Below are 12126 nucleotides of genomic sequence, written 5' to 3'. Positions count from 1 at the left end.
GGCACAGAATGGATGTTACTGATGTTACCTCCTTACAGATCTTGGTTCCACGGTTTATTAACCATGGCAGTTGTTCCAGGAAAACAGGTGCCCAGAAACTGAAATTCTGCCTCGATCAACACTTTCAGGATTTGAGGGATGCAAAATTAAGTGTTCAGAAATGTCTTTGGTTTTGCCCCTTTAAAATGTTCATTATGTTATTCTGCCTCAACAGGAGGAGAGGAAAAAGCACATGGAAAAATTCTTCATTTTGCTCTCCAACTATCAACATTTAGTCTTTCTGTAATACGTAATCATTTTTTTTTATACTTGGCTTGGAAACAAAATTAATTCGCACACTACCCTATGACTGACCTCATTTTATACATGAACTGATAAACAACTTATCAAGAGCTACATTAAAAATGTAAGTAGGTATTAGCATAAGTTCTGAAGGATGAGTCTCAGCTTTAGGATTTTCTTCCTGGAGCCATCAGAACCAAGCAGAAGTAGGTGCTTAATATTGCCTGACACTGAAACGCTAGGAGAGAAGTTCCTTTGCACATCCCACGGCTCAGGACCACACAAAGCAGGTTCCAACACTGGAACAGTGTTGTCTTTACACTATCCCGGAGACATTAATTAAGTCCTTAGTTACGCACACTTGGAAATCCATTCTATGCTTCCCACAGTTTAAAGCCTCAAGAAAGATGATAGATTTCAGTCCTATATTCTTTTTCTTACAATTATCAGGAAAGAGGCTATCTTTTTTTTTTTTTTTTTTTTTTTTTTTTGTGGTACGCGGGCCTCTCACTGCTGTGGCCTCTCCCGCCGCGGAGCACAGGCTCCGGACGCGCAGGCCCAGTGGCCATGGCTCACGAGCCCAGCCGCTCCGCGGCACGTGGGATCCTCCCAGACCGGGGCACGAACCCGCGTCCCCCGCATCGGCAGGCGGACTCTCAACCACTGCGCCACCAGGGAAGCCCAAGAGGCTATCCTTAACATGTTGTTTGCAAGTATGAAGGAGAAAACAATGGGCAAAAACCTTAAGTCAAATGCACGACACCAAGCATTATGTCCAATTATTCACCCAGCAACCATGCTGGGTGCCATCCACGTGCTGTCACTGTGTTAGGACACTAGGCTCACAACAGTGGACAACAGAAAAGTGGCCCCAGTGTTCACAGTAGCGCTTCAGTTGCTGGGGAATACAGGCTTGAAATGGATGCATGATCACCAATGATGGCCAGGGCAGGTGGCTGGCGGAAATCACAATGAGGCCGTCTTTAGATATGGTGCCGTTTTGAGGAAGTGACATTGGAGCTGAGATCTGAAGGGTAAGTAGGAACTGCCAGGCAAAGGGGAGGGTGGAAGAAAAGGAGTGGCCCGGTCAGAGGAGAGAGAACAAGAGGCCTGGGGGAGGTGGGCGCGCACCTGTGCATTCAGGGACTCGCAGACCGTATGAAAATGTTTGTGTTCATAGGTATGAACATGCCAGGCTACCAATAATAAAACTCACCTGTAGAACTCAGTGATTTATATTAAGCACAGCCTTTTAGAAGATTTTGCTGTGATATTTTCTTTGTCAGTATGTCCTAACGGACATGAGTCTGGGAGTAGACGGACCAGGGTGCCAAACCTAACGTCAGAGTGATTTATGCTCCTGGGGCCCCCCTTTCCTCATCTGTAAGGGGACAATACAACTGTCAGGGCAGTTGTGAGAAGTTAAAGATACACATGCCCAAAGACACTTGCCTAATGCTCGGGACCACAAGTCCCTGCCCGGATTCTGGACCAGCTGAGGGATGAGTTCAAGAAGAAAGGCGGACAGGCTGTCAAACACCTCGTTTAGTACCCGTGGACCTGGCCCTGCAGAATACGCAGAACACGGCCGATGCGCGGTAACCATCGGCTTGCGAGAACTGAAGCACGGAATTAGACTCACCCACCCAGCCACGGGCCGCACTGTAAAACCACACCATCCCCGGCCCCCCACGTGGGGTGCTGCTGGCAAACTCGCAGGATGGAGGAAGGGCTGCTGTGGGGAGGGAACCCCCGCAGGAGGGGCTGGGCCGGGCGTGCTCCCGGCTTCCGGTCCAGCAGCCGCGCGTGGAAAAAGACAAGGCATCCCGGTACTGCGCCAGTACAGTTCCTGCCACAGCGAAGGAAACGTCGGGCCCGCGGAAGAATAGTTCCCACCATCTTTAGTACTAGCTGTCAAAACAGCCTTGTTAATAGCTTAAAGAGTCATAGATCTGAATGTGACATTAAATATATACCTTATATATCCTATGTGAGTCTTTTTTATTACTAAATCCCATTAATTTGGTCTGACAAAGGGCACTGAGAAGTTAAACAAAACAACATCAATCCAGCATTATTAATTAATACAACAGGAGAAAGTATTTCTCTCTGTATTCATACATTGTCTCCCATCCTCTCCCCCAAATAAATATAATAAATAATTAAACTCTACCACTAGGAGTAACCTTAGATCTACTATTCTATAAAATTAAGTTTGTCTTTTTCAGACTGAAAAAAAACCTAATCTCGTTTTGAAAAAGAAAAAAGAGCCCTGAAGAAAGGCATACTTCACATTTATAATTATTTGTTTTGTTTATTAACAATGACAAAAACAAAAGGGCTATCTACTTATTTATTTACTTACTTGTGGCATGAATCTTGTAAGAATATACTTCTATAGTCATCTTGTAATATTTGTCCTAATGAAATAAGCCTGTCTCAAAAGAATGTTTATTCAAAAGAATTTTAAAGTATGCCCTTATGGATCCCTCACAAGTATTCAAGGATGTACTGAGGGCAGTCAAGTTTAAGAAAACCTCTGTGTTGGATTCATATATATGTTGAGAGGAGCTTTACTTCATAGCTGTTGACTTCATGCCACAAATTTATCCTTTAAAATAAACAGCTTCAAACTAACAGCTTTACAGAACTCCAATGAGTCACATGAACTCTCAGGAATGGGACTTTTTTTTTAAGCCCATGTATTTAATCACACAGAAAGTTAGATTCAGCTTCTTCAAGAGAAACAGTATATAGAAAGGAGAAGAGTGCAGCTAGCAATCATTTTAGCTTAGAATCCACATGCTATCATAAATCTTGCTTCAATCTGCAGGTATTTTCTATTACATCATTCACACGTAGGTGGATCCAAGCATTCATTCAACCCACACTTAATAAACATCTTTTATGAGGCAGGCACTCTACATATACAGGGAGCATGGGGTTAAGAGAACCATCCCTTACCTAATTGAATCCATAGTCTGGTTAGAAAAATAGACAGGTAAGGCACTAATTACACTACAGACCGAGGAACTGCCTGACAGAGTAAACCCAGGAAAAAGAGCCTCCTCACCAGCGAGGGGGGGTGAGGGTTGGCTCTCTAGAAAGCATGACTTGAGGCCAGAACTGGGGATGCACAGGACTTTCTCGGGCAGTGAAGGAGGAAAAATGGAGCCAGTAAGTGAGAAGAGCTCTGTAAAAGTCAACAGCCAAGACTGCTGAACTGTGGGGCGGTAGGTTTATTCTATTCCACTAGAACACAATGTGCTCCTGGAATGGCAGGTGATGAGGCTGGAATGGTAGAGCCCACACCCAGGAATAGGACCTGTGGAGGGTTACAGTTTATCCTGATGCCAAGAACACAAGGATTTTTGGCAAAAGGGTGACGTGAGCACATCTGTGGGTACAGTAAAGGCCCAAAGCAAGGAGTGTGGGAGCCCAACTGATGTCAAGGAAACTGGCTGTATTTTCTGCAAAAATCATAGTAACACATGACAAAAGGAGGGATGAGAGATAGGAAGGGAGGGATTCTAAAGCTATTTGGGAAATATAATCTATAAAAGTGGGTTACCATATGATCCAGCAATCCCACTCCTGGGCATATACCTGGAGAAAACCATAATTTGAAAAGATACATGCTCCCCAATGATCATAGCAGCATTATATACAATAGCCAGGACATGGAAGCAACCTAAATGTCCATCGACAGATGAATGGATAAAGAAGATGTGGTACATATATACAATGGAATACTACTCAGCCATAAAAAAGACAGAAATAATGCCATTTGCAGCAACATGGATGGACCTAGAGATTATCACACTAAGTGAAGCAAGTCAGACAGAGAAAGACAAATATCATATTATATCACTCATATGTGGAATCTAAAAAACAATACAAATGAACTTATTTATAAAACAGAAACAGACTCGTAGACATAGAAAACAAACTTATGGTTACTAAAGGGGAAAGGTCAGGGGAGGGATAAATTAGGAGGCTGGGATTAACATACACACACTACTATATATAAAATAGATAATCAACAAGGACCTACTGTATAGCACAGGGAACTCTACTCAATACTCTGTAAAAACCTATATGGGAAAAGAATCTGAAAAATAATGGATATATATACTGAATCACTTTGCTGTACACCTGAAACTAACACAACATTGTAAATCAACTATACCCTAATATAAAATAAAAATTAAATAAAAAAGAAAGAAAAGTTTTAAAAGTGGGTTACACTGCAGTACCATCTTTCTCTTCTAGTAGATTATAAATTCCTCAAGGTCATGAAACAGATGTATTCATTTTGTGGACATGGGTGCACAGGGAATAGAGCTCAATTAATATTTGCTGACTCTAGGAGTCATAGTCTCAGTGGAAAAACGTTCCATAGGTAGGAAAGAAATGTGAGATTGTTATATTAACAGACTTATACCTGATCCTTACAACTGGACAGTGAATCTTTATTTACAAGGGATACCAACAGGGAAAAATAAAAGGATATTTTAGAGGATCTGTGTGCCCCTCTGTCAGCAACACTGCCCAGTCATTGTAATCGTAGTAGGCAAAATAGCGGTCCCCAAAGATGTCTACTCCCTGGTCACCAGAACCTGGGAGTTTGCAGATGAGATTAAAATAAGGATCTATGGTATAAATGGAGGTATTTTGTAAAATAACCTTGAAACTGTAATTTGACATGTGTTTGGTCAGGTTGTGTCACGTTTAATTTGTGTTTTTTTTTCCTGTTCTTTTTTCATTTGAAAACTATGTTAGCAATAATTAATTCAATAATTACCACATTCTGCCATTAAAGGATATATTAGCACCATCAAAAAATAATAATAAAAAAATAAGGATCTAGAGATGGGAAGATTATGCTAGATTATCCAGGTAGGCCCAATGTAATGATAAGGTAGGACAAAGTAGGAAGGTCAGATGCAGAAGGAGATGTGACCAGAGAAGCAAGTGCTTTGAAGACTGAGGAAGGGACCATGGGCCACGAAATGCAGGAAGCTTCTGGAAGCTGCAGAAACAAAGGACAGATCCTCCTCTACAGCTTCCAGAAGGAGCCAGCCCTGCCATCACCTTATTTCAGGACTTCTGACCTCCAGAACAGTGAGATAATGAAGCCACTAAGTTTGTGGTAACTTGTTACAGCAGCAATAGGACAGTAATACAATGAATATCAGGATATTGAAAACCCCTGTGGCTTTTCAGAGATGCGCAATAGTCATGAATACTGATTTGTCAGAGTTACACAGCAAATCTTTAAGGCCAGTTTAGGTCTTATGGGCTAGCAACAGTTCTATTCAAAAGCCGTCACTGTAGCCAAAATAAAATAACAAAGTTGGAGGACTCACACTTCTCAACTTCAAAATTTACTACAAAGCTACTGTAATCAAAACACAGTGTGGTACTAGCATAAGGACAGACATAGACCAATGGAATAGGATAGAGAACCCAGAAATAGACCCTCACAGGTCTGGTCAGTGGATTTTTGACATGGGTGCCAAGACCATTCAATGGGGAAATGATACTTTTTTCAACAAATGGTGCTGGTAAAACTGGACATCCATGTGCAAAACAATGAAGTTGGCTTTCACTTTATACAAAATTAAATCAAATGATCAAATACCTAAAATTAAGAGCTAAAAGTATAAATCTCTCAGAAGAAAACATAGGGGGAAAGCTTCATGATCCTAGATTTGGAATTGATTTCTTAAATACAATGCAACAGGCAACAAAAGAAATCACAGGCAACAAAAGAAATCAACAAAAAAGTCACAGGCAACAAAAGAAAAAAATAGGTAAACTTTTGACTTCATCAAAATACAAACTTTTGTGCATCAAAGGACACTACCAAGAGAGTAAAAATACAACAACAGAATGAGAGAAAATATTTACAAATAACTTATCTCATAAGGGATTAATATCCTGAATACATAAAGAAGCTCTACAACTCAGCAAAACAACAGCAACAAAAACCAAACAATCCAATTTTAAAATGCGCAAAGGACTTAAATAGACATTTTCCCCAAAGAAGATACAGAAATGACCAATAAGCACATGAAAAGATGCTCAACATCATTAGCCATTAGGGAAACGCAAATCAAGACCACAATGAGATATCACTTCATACCCAGTAGAATGGCAATTATACCAAAAAAAAAGAAAGAAAGGAAGAGAAAAGAAACGAAAAAGAATAAGCATTGGCAAGGTTTAGTTTACTTTTTGTTACAGATCATTTTAATTTAAATAAAATTTGAAATAGTGGTTTTATATATATATAATATATGATATTATGTATATATGATATATATTATATATATATAGCATATATATGATATATATCATATATTATATATCATAATATATGATATATATATAATATAAGATATATATGATTATGTATATGATCTCTTCATTTAAATTTCTTGTGATATCTGTAGAATTTTTCATAGCATTAGATAATTTCAAAAACATGCTTTTTAATGTTTTCCACTGTATGGCTGTAGCCATTATTTATATAAGTAGTTCTCTATTGCTACACATTTAAATTATTTATATATGTCACTATTATAAATGATCTTAGGACAATCCCTATTTCCTAAAATTATTAGGTCAAAAGGGAATAAAAATTTTAAGGTTATTTTTTTGGATGAATAACCTAAAAATCTCTATAGAGAGTTATTATCTATTTATAAGAATTGTGTTTTTTGGACTTCTCTGGTGGCACAGTGGTTAAGAATCCGCCTGCCAATGCAGGGGACACGGGTTCAAGCCCTGGTCCAGGGAGATCCCATGTGCCGTGGAGCAACTAAGCCCGTGCGCCACAACTACTTAGCCTGCGCTCTAGAGCCCACGAGCCACAACTACTGAGCCCGCGTGCCCCAACTGTTGAAACCCGCGTGCCTAGAGCCCATGCTCCACAACAAGAGAAGCCACCGCAGTAAGAAGTCCGCACACCGCAACAAAGAGTAGCCCCCACTCACTGCAACTAGAGAAAACCCGCGGGCAGCAACAAAGACCCAAGGCAGCCAAAAAAATAAATAATAAATAAATAAATAAAACCTTCCTTTAAAAAAAAATTTTTGTTTTTTAATGGGAATTCAAATGGCTCCTAAAATCAAGTTATTTTCCAACTCCTTTTAAATACTACAAACAGATCAAACAGGACAGGGAATTGGCCTAAATCACTGACCTTTTCTTATTAATATTTCCAATACAATAGGGGGGAAAAATCAGCTTATCTTGGGTAAAAGATCAAATATTCAGAAGAATCTATTTCTGTGGTACTGCATGCCTTTTATGGTACAAATTCATTTATTCTCTTAATCGATAGCAAATTTTTTTTTTTTTTTTCCGGTACGCGGGCCTCTCACTGTTGTGGCCTCTCCCGTTGCGGAGCACAGGCTCCGGACGCGCAGGCTCAGCGGCCATGGATCACGGGCCCAGCCGCTCCGCGGCATGTGGGATCTTCCCGGACTGGGGCACAAACCCGTGTCCCCTGCATCGGCAGGCGGACTCTCAACCACTGCGCTACCAGGGAAGCCCTCGATAGCATTTTTAAATTAAAATAATTCCCACTTTTAATATTTTGAAGAATGATAAATTCCCTATAATACTATATGAGATGCTGTCTAACTCTGACCTCTTTCCATCAGGCAAGGTTGCTCCTTGAGGCTCATATATTCAGTATCCATAAGTGGATATTCCCAAAAATGGAAAATACAAACCAAACTAAGTAAGATTAAGTGTGCTTAAGATAATTTAACTGAAGAGCATGTAGCACTACTAAAATGTATATTTAGAATTAGGGAAGCATGGCAAAATTTAAATATCTATAAGATTAATTACTCAGATTGACTCATTTAAATTTGTGGCATCACCAGGAATTTCATGCAAGTCGAAAATCCCACTTGGAAAACATGAGCAGAATAGCTGCCTGAAGACTGTCGACCACTGAGGCCACACGTAAGGGGAATGAGATGAGCAGAGAAACAAACCAGGAAAGTCTGTGGAAGGCGGGAGGGAGAGGCAGGGAGACGGAGAGAACAAAAGGAAGAGGAAGAAGTGAGACCCGCAGAGAAAGAAGGGGCGATGCCAGTGCCAGATGGAAAGTGACAGGACAGGAGAGGAGGGGGCGCCCCAAGAAAAGGACCAAAGACCATGGGGACAGGGACGGGGGGAGGATTAAAACGAGAACAGATCACGTGCCCAAACGCCAGAAAAAGATGCGCTTCTGAGGGCCATATTCATTCTTTCCCTTTGAAATCCTGGCATTCACACTTTAATCCTGGTCTTGTTTCCTGAGGCTGAATACATTCAGCAGGTCCAACAGCACCTGTCGGTTCTGTATTAGCCCAGTTCTCAGATCACATGTGTCAAGATGATTGGTTTAAGAAGATGTGTCATATATATACAATGGAATATTACTCAGCCATAGAAAAAGTGAAATAATGCCATCTGCAGCAACACGGATGGACCTAGAGATTATCATACTAAGTGAAGTGAGTCAGACAGAGAAAGACAAATATCATATGATATCACTTATATGTGGAATCTAAAAAAAGGATACAAATGAACTTATTCAAAAAATGGAAATAGACCCACAGAAATAGAAAACAAATTTACGTTACCAAAGGGGAAAGGTGGTGGGGGAGAGATAAATTAGGGAGTAATATATACACACTATTATATAAAAAAGAGATAACCATCAAGGACCTATTGTATAGCACAAGGAACTATACTCACTATTTTGTAATAACCTATAAAGGAAAAGGATCTGAAAGAGAATGGAGATATATATATATATATATATATATCCATTTTTTTAAACATCTTTATCGGAGTATAATTGCTTTACAATGGTGTGTTAGTTTCTGCTTTATAACAAAGTGAATCAGCTATACATATACATATGTCCCCATATCTCCTCCATCTTGCGTAATACTTAAAGGGATTTAGGCACTGAATGGGTAACTGAACAGACTGATTTTTAAGATGCCTTTTGGTCCCCAGATACTCTTCCTTAGGTCAGAATTCAACAGGGAAGGCAGGGAACCATGGCTGGCCCATTTTCTCTGATGCTGGACGATGTGAAAGGGCGGAGTCCCTCTCCCTGTCTGCCTCTCCCCACGACAGGGAGGACCAGACATGACAATGTGCTCAGAACCTGGGGTACCCCTGAGCAGCAAGGAAACTATGGGGAGACTGTTATTCCCGCAAAACAAAATGATGAAAATGTCCACTGGGTAGAGACAGCACCTTTGTCAGGCAGTTTTCTCTCAATTTCACAGAGTTAGAAGAGGCAGCCCTGACAAGGACTGGAGAGCTGGTTCTTAATAGCATTACAGAAGGACAATGAGGCATCACCAAGGATGGGACTGCGATTGTTCTTTAGAATATGAGTTTCCCCATAAGAGAGGCTCCGAGTCCTCAGGACAAAATCCCCGGTTCCAGGCAGAGCTCGTCACCAGGTGTCCAGGTGTTAAAGAAACCGCTGACCCATCTTTTGTCAACTTAATGAGACAACCGTAACGGCCAAATCTGCAAGGAAATGATCTTAATGGGTTAAATGCAGCTTTTTAGAAAAGCAAGAGCATTTTCAAACACGCGTGCATTTCAATTTGAGCAAGCCTGAAAAGAAGTCCTGATAGTTATTTAAATTAGACTTCCAACCTTCTTTCTGCAGTGGACTAACTCTAGGACTTCTAAATGAGCAGTAATTTACCAGCAAAAAAAGATACATATTAAGTCTTTCAGAAAGAGTTTTGCAATAATCAGAGCAATGATTGAAAGAAATTGAGGTCTGGGTAGTTAGCAGCGCTGGGAGCAAATGAATCCCATTTTGGAGCCACTCTGAGTGCAGGGGCCAAGAGAAGATACAGGAGAGCCATTCGCCCCTCCTTAGCCATACGGGTGAGGATTAAACCGCACTTTCATTTCTTTAATAGAGAAAATAGTCCGTCTCGCTCCACTTTCAAATATGCCCATTTGTAAGATACCGGTTGAAATTCTTACCACTGGGATCACTAATAGTATCAGCAGAGCCAGGAATAATTTTGTTTAAAACATTTCCTGTAATCTAAATCCAATAATAACTGAATACCTCAACAAGTCTACATTCTGGAGCCCATGTATTTTTAAATTTTAATAACTCAGATGGTACTGACCTTTGATTTCTATCCCATAACCAAGCTAACACAAATATTTATCAACTTGGAATACTGAACCAGAAGTTCTTATATACTGTGAATATCTATTGACATGTATTCTTCAACTGGCTAATGGGTATACAGATAGCCAAAGTAACATATTATTCGAACATATGATAGTCTTATAGGCATATTCAAGTAAAGAATTTGATTACAAAAATTTAGAACCTCATTCTGATATTTAGACATAGTTCAATATATGTTTACAATACATGAATAATATTTAACAACCTGTGTTTAAATTTTATTTAAAAGTTCATCCAAATAATATAGGATATATATAATGAATGCAGTAATTAGAAATACCAAAAAAAAAAAAAAAAGAAATACCAATGAAATTAGAAGTTCTTTAGTCTTAAAATCTGTTGACGGGACTAATCTAGCCACATCAAACTAAGGAACCTGATGCTGACTGACATTTCCTGTTGGGTTAAAGGTTTGGGTCTGCAAGGCTAAGACTTGACCCTGTTTACTTCAAAACTGTGATAACAGCACTTGACCATGAGGAAGATGGCAAAACCTACTGAGTTGTCCATAATCTAAGAGGCAAGGCTAGTTAAACATAAACAAGGCTAAGAACGTCACTTTTCCCCAATCAATATGCCTTAAAACATACAACTCTTTTCTGAAAACATAGTGAAAGAAGATAAAGGCGCAAGATAAAGGTTAAAAGCCCTGTAGTTCTGAATTTGAATTGTTAATACGATCTCAGGACAGGCTTTATTCTTAAATGTGTGTATGTGTGCGTACGTATATATCCCAGCTCCATAGGGTGGGAAGATCCAGAAACAATAATGAGTAGGAATAAGCAACTCTGTGATCAGATTGTAAGTTCTAATTACCAGTTCCCCCTGAAAAAGAACCAGCGCTCCTTGGAGAAACAGCCAATTCTAGGTCATTAAGGTGGAAAATACAAGCCTGGAACATATGGTTACACCACAAAGCAAGAAAGCCATCGAGATGGTCCAGGTCAGGTAAACCCCACTGTTCAGGGGTGGAAGATCTGAGCAGCAATAAAGATAATAAGTGCGATGGATCGAAACTCATCAAATGTGTTTATATCCACAGGTTGATGATGACAATGATGACATCAATGACAATAATACTAAATAACCCCTTTGGTCACTTGTGAACTACCAGTGAACTACCTCACTATTTTTGACAATTTGCTTAAAAGGACAAAAATATCAAGTATCAATACCACCTTCCCTTTACGATTTATATACCAGGATACCCAAATGGTTGATAATGGGAGAGCTTTTTTCTTTTTAGAAGTATTCTAGTGACTAAACAAAGAAGGACTGAGAATGGGACGGTTCTGCAACCCTGAATGAATTAATGACCCTGGGAATGATCATCAGTGGCTGATAACATCACAAAAGGAGACATAATTTGCAAGAAACACAGCAGTCAGAACACGTTAAATGACGCTACCATAGGGCAATAAGCAAAACTCAAAACACGGGAGGACTGTGCAGGACAAACCCACTTTTCACAACAATAACAACCATCACAAATGGAGGGAAATGAACAGGGAGTCTAAAGATAAAAAGGACTTAAGACACTCACCACCCAATTGCAAAGTGTGAACCTTACTGCAATCACAAATGAAACAGCT

The 12126-nt window shown here is 39.8% G+C and overlaps 1 protein-coding gene across 3 annotated transcripts in view; it reads right to left on the bottom strand.

The window, feature by feature from the left end:
• Positions 1-12126, bottom strand: part of PTPRM (protein tyrosine phosphatase receptor type M) — a 752167-nt gene that overhangs the window by 422894 nt on the left and 317147 nt on the right. The window lies entirely within an intron of this gene.

This window comes from Leucopleurus acutus, assembly GCF_964270905.1.
Source record: "Leucopleurus acutus genome assembly, chromosome: 13".
In the NCBI taxonomy this organism is placed as follows: domain Eukaryota; kingdom Metazoa; phylum Chordata; class Mammalia; order Artiodactyla; family Delphinidae; genus Leucopleurus; species Leucopleurus acutus.
The sequence above is the reverse complement of the archived record's forward strand: the minus strand, read 5'-3'. Positions and strand labels throughout refer to the sequence as shown.